Source organism: Pristiophorus japonicus, chromosome 4 (assembly GCF_044704955.1).
Source record: "Pristiophorus japonicus isolate sPriJap1 chromosome 4, sPriJap1.hap1, whole genome shotgun sequence".
NCBI classification, from domain to species: Eukaryota; Metazoa; Chordata; class Chondrichthyes; family Pristiophoridae; genus Pristiophorus; species Pristiophorus japonicus.
Window position 1 is genome coordinate 94,616,176 of NC_091980.1, and position 6,000 is coordinate 94,622,175.

A 6,000-nucleotide genomic window follows, 5' to 3' on the forward strand; every position below is an offset into this window, starting at 1 on the left:
CACCACATCCACTGATTCCCCTTTATCCACCCTGTTTGTTACATCCTCAAAGAACTCCAGCAAATTTGTCAAACATGACTTCCCCTTCATAAATCCATGCTGACTCTGCCTGACCGAATTTTGCTTTTCCAAATGTCCTGCTACTGCTTCTTTAATAATAGACTCCAACATTTTCCCAACCACAGATGTTAGGCTAACTGGTCTATAGTTTCTGCTTTTTGTCTGCCTCCTTTTTTAAATAGGGGCGTTACATTTGCAGTTTTCCAATCTGCGGGGACCTTCCCAGAATCCAGGGAATTTTGGTAAATTACCACCAATGCATTCACTATCCCTGCCATTACTTCTCTTAAGACCCTGGGATGCAAGCCATCAGGTCCAGGGGATTTATCCGCCTTTAGTCCCATTATCTTACTGAGTACCACCTCCTTAGTGATTGTGATTGTGTTAAGTTCCTCCCCCCCTTTAGCCCCTTGACTATCCACTGTTGGAATATTGTTAGTGTCCTTCATGTGAGGCAACTGTACTTATTACTCAGGTTGAGCATGATGCACTGATTCAGGCCTTTTGATCCCACTATTCATAATATCAGGCTGAGTATTTTGGTAACACTAGAGGGTATGGCTAATCGTATTCAGTTCCAATGTAACGTTCTTGAAGCACCATAGTGTTACACAATAGCAGGAACCTGAGATTTGCTGGGGAGAATTAATGCTGGTTTATGTAAAAAAAGAGATTGGCTTGTTGAAACCATTGGTTATTCTGCTATTTTTGCAACAACACTTTCAATTGAATTTATTTGGTTCAAAGTATCAATGAACTACATGAGCAGTTAAGGACCAGCAGGAACTCTTACTGCGCGTAAGTTGACATAAGTAAACAGCACCTTTGGTCACAATGGATTTCATTTGGGGTTGCCTACACTGGTTGGATATATTCTAGGAGTTTTTATTACATGATTTCCCACATCTAATCGCTCCGCCCTCATGCTCCTATCTGATTGGGTATTTAGTTACCAAAAGTAAGAGCGCTAGATAATTTGGTGAACCTCTTTTCAATAAAATTGAAGCAGGGGTCTGATTGGATAACAACACTGTCACTCTAAATAGGGACGTGACCTGATTAGATACTGATCTGCCACTGCATTGAAACAAGGTTATCTTGTTTATAAAATGCTTATTTTTCAGTGAAAGACTTTGGAGGAATAAGATTTTTCAAAGTACATTTTTGGATAAAGTACAACAGAAAAAATATCTATTTTTAAAACCTCTAATGTCAGAGATAATCCCACCAGCATGGATACAAAATTGGCTAAGTCACAGAAAATAGAGAGTAATGGTGAACGGATGTTTTTCAGACTGGAGGAAGGTTTACAGTGGTGTTCCCCAGGGGTCAGGAACACCACTGTAAACCTTCCTCCAGTCTGAAAAACATCCAGGAACACTGCTTTTCTTGTTATATATTAATGACTTGGATTTGGGTGTACAGGGCACAAATTCAAAAATTGCAAATGACACAAAACTTGGAAGTATAGTGAACAGTGAGGAGGATAGTGATAGACTTCAAGAAGACATAGACAGACTGGTGCAATGGGTGGACACGTGCATTCTTTGGTAGGAAGAATGAGGCGAGGCAATATAAACTAAAGGGTATAATCCTAAAGGGGGTGCATGAACAGAGAGACCTGGGAGTATATGTGCACAAATCATTGAAGGTGGCAAGACAGGTTAAGAAAGCAGGTAAAAGAAGCATGCGGGATCCTGGGCTTCATAATTAGAGGCATAGAGCGCAAAAGTAAGGAAGTTATGATGAACATTTATAAAACAATGGTTCGGCCTCAACTGGAGTATTGCATCCAATTCTGAGCACCCAATTTAGGAAGGGTGTGAAGGCCTTAGGGATGGTGCAGAAAAGATTTACGAGAATGATTCCAGGAATGAGGGACTTCAGTTGCGTGGATAGACAAGAGAAACGGGTTGTTCTCCTTAAAGCAGAGAAGATTGAGAGGTGGTTTGATTGTCGTATTCAAAATCATGAGGGGTCTAGACAGAGTAAAGATAGAGAGAAACTGTTTCCATGGGCGGAAGGGTTGGGAACCATAGGTCACAGATTCAAGGTGATTAGCAAACGAACCAAAGACAACGTGAGGAAAACCTTTTTTACGCAGAGAGTGGTTAGGATCTGGAAATCACTGCCTTAGAGATTGGTGGAGGCAGACTCAATCATGGCTTTCAACAGGGAATTGGATAAGTATCTGAAAGAAAAAGATTTGCAGGTCCATGGAGAAAGGGCAGGGGAGTGGGATTAGCTGAAGTGCTCTTGCAGGCCGAATAGCCTCCTTCTGTGCTGTAATCATTCTATGAATCTATGTTCACAACGTGGCTCATCTCTCTCTGTGCCCCCTTTACCATCAACCACTCAGACCCCACTCCACAACCTTATTGCTCATCGATGGGAGTGGAGACAGGCAGTGCAATTAGAGGACAAGCCAAGCACTCTGGTTAAGCATTTCCTATATCTGCAGCTTATTCAAATTTGAGGATGGATTCCTATGAGAAAATTCGGCCAGTGCTTTGGGCTAGTTTAAACCTATTTTTCCCATTATTGGATAATTGAGATTAAAATCTGAGTATAGAGCTACTCGTTTTAAGATTAGACGAAGAAAACTCTCTCAAACTTTAAGCATGCTCAGCAAGCTAGGAAGGCTATGACTCATTATCATATCTGTCTGAGAAGCTGTGGGAGGCAGAGGCAGGCAGAAGATTAGCTGGATTGAAGATATGACAATGTATCAATTTTAATTGACCAATTTTTAAGTAGCTTCAGGTGGGATAAGGGTGTCAGTATCATCAACAAATAAGGTATAACATGGAAGGGATGGAGGAGGCCCTGGAGCTGGTAGCCAGGAATAGTGGTGGAAGAGGGCTTCTAGTGGTCCCCAAGCACGGCATTCCACCCCCTAGATTCCGCACCACCACTGCGAATGGATGAGAGCAAGGACCAAGATCCTGCTTCTGTATCAGAGAATGTTGCCCCCTCGGCACTCCCCAGCTCCCGCACTCGTGCACCTACCGCATCTGCCTTCATCGCCCCAATGAGGCACTGCCTGAGGAGCTCCTTGGCCAGACACCGTGGAGCGAGGAGGGGAAGGGATAGAGGTGGGGAGAAGAAAGAGAGGGGGGAAGGAAAGTGAGGTGCATGTGCGCAGGTGATGGCTGTGTAATATCTCCATCTTGGTGTATGCAATTTGTTGCAATGTATGGGGGCTGGGGTCCACATTCCTGCTTTGCCTTTGTATTCTGTGTCGCTGGACATGTTGACCATGTGATTTATGTCAATGGTGGAAAAAGTGCAATGTGGGCAGAGGTTGGGTGTTATTGGCTGTGTCACTTATGAGTTCAGACCAATGTTCGTATTAAACTTTTATTATTGAACATAACCTTATTGCACATTGTCACTGATAGCTGGACCGTTACAAACTGGTGATTCCTTACCATGAAAGAGTTAAATACAACTTAACATCAATCAACGTAAACTTTAACTGGCACCAAGGTGATGGGCACCATTGATGTCTGAGCTGCACACACAGCAGTGTGTCAGCGTTGTCACTCACATCAGCACCCTTTCAGGCAAATCTTTCCGATATCAGCTCCTCACGTAAGAGTGGGACTTAACAAATGCCAGCCACATCACTGGAGTCCGTCCTGGTTAGTTCCACTTTTTGTAGGTGTTTTTTTGAGTGGGCGATATTCTGGGCGATATGTGTGGGAGGTGGTGAAATTGACTCTGGGCGATCTCCATGCCCGCTAGTTTGGGTAAATATGCTCTTTTCGACAAAAAACAGTTGCCAGGCGTTATTATTGAATCTCGGCGTTAAGTCCACGAGGAAAGTAACGCTGGACAATAATATGGGCATTGAAATCGTCCATTCTGCTGATTCCACCCCAAAAGAGTGAGCGGACAGTAATTTTTTTCTTGCCGTTAAGCACACGGGGAAAATAACGCTCGACAATAAGTCTCCTAAAAAAGTCAGTTTCCATTTTGTGCAAAGTGGGCGATATCTGGGCATTATACATCATTTCAGCAGTTAAATGGGCATTAAGTGGGTGTTAAGCAGGCAAAAAAAGTGGAGGTTCTAGTCCATATTCCTTTATCCCCCAGCTTCCAACCGTGGCCTTGTGGCTGACTCTTAAACAGATCAGAAAGACTGCTCTCACACAAGATGTGCGCATCATGGTGCTCCCTGAAAAATTTGCATTCCGCCTGGCCATTGGAAGCCGGCTTGAACAGCACTGTCCTGACATGTTTGATGCCATTATCCGACATGAACTCCCGGAGTTCATAGCTAGTGAAACACGGGCCATTGTCGCTAACTAGGATGTCCGACAAGCAGTGGGTTGCAAAGCTCGCATGCAGACTCTCCACTGTGGTGGATGTTGTGCACGAATTCAATATGATGCACTCGATCCATTTTGAGTACGCATCAACAACAATGAGGAACATTTTTCCCATGAACGGGCCCGCGTAGTCTGCATGAATATGTGACCATGGCTTGGTGGGCCAGGGCCATGGGCTGAGTGGGACCTCCATGGGGGCACCTGCGCCGTGCACCTGCGAACAGTGTTCCAGGTCTGCATCAATTCCTGGCCACCATACATGTGACCGGGCAATGGCCTTCATAAGCACAATGCCTGGGTGCTCACTGTGGAGTTCCCTGATGAATGCTTCCCTACCCCTCTGGGGCATGACTACCCAGCTGCCCCATAGTAGGCAGTCGGCTTGGATGGAGAGCTCATCCATCCGTCTGTGAAATGGTCTGACCTCTTCAGTGCATGCTCTGTGTGCGGGCGCCCAATCCCAGTCAGGACACATTTCTTAATCAGAGATAGGAGGGGATCTCTGTTTGTCCAGGTTTTGATCTGGTGGACTGTGATGGGGGAGCCTGCGCTGTCAAAGGCATCAACAGCCATGACCATCTCCGCGCTTTGCTCCGCTGCCCCATCAGTGGTGGCCAATGGAGCCTGCTGAGTGCGTCAGCGCAATTTTTGGTGCCTGGCCGGTGCCATATGGTGTAGTCATACACAGCCAGCGTATGCGAGCTGACGCATTGGCATTGACAGCTTTGCTGTCGGACAACAGGGATGTTAGCGGCTTGTGGTCCGTTTCTAACTCGAACCTTCTGCCAAAAAGGTACTGGTGCATCTTTTTCACCCCGCAGACACATGCGATTGCTTCCTTTTCAACCATCCCATACCCCCTTTCTGCTTGGGAGAGCAAACTGGAGGGATAAGCCACAGATTGGAGTTGGCCCTCATCATTACTCTGCTGCAACACGCACCCAACCCCATAGGATGATGCATCGCACGTCAAAAACAATTTCTTACAGGGGTCGTACAGGGTCAATAACTTATTGGAACAAAGCGGGTTCCGCGCCCGATTGAAAGCCCATTCCTGACAGTCCCCCCAAAACCAATCGCAACCCTTATGCAGGAGCATGTGTAGCAGCTCCAGCAATGTACTTAAGTTCGGTAGAAAGTTCCCGAAATAGTTCAAGAGTCCCAGAAATGAACGCAACTCCGGTGTGTTGCTGGGCCTGGGCGCGCGATGGATTCGGTAGGCTGGATCCTGTCTGCGGCAACCCTCCTGCCCAAAAACTTGACCTCTGGGGCCAAAAACACACACTTGGACTTCTTTAGTCGCAGGCCTACCCGGTTCAGTCGACGTAGCATCTCCTCCAGGCTGTGGAAGTGTTCCTCGGTGTCTCGACCCGTGATGAGGATGTCGTCCTGAACTACGATTGTTCCGGGCATGGATTTGAGCAGGCTTTCCATGTTCCTCTGAAAGATAGCGGCTGCTGAACGAATACCAAACGGACACCTGTTGTAGACAAACAGCCCCTTGTGCGTGGTGATGGTGGTCAGTAGCTTGGATTCTTTGGCCAGTTCCTGGGTCATGTAGGCCAAAGTGATGTCCAGCTTGGCGAACAGCTTGCCGCCTGCCAGC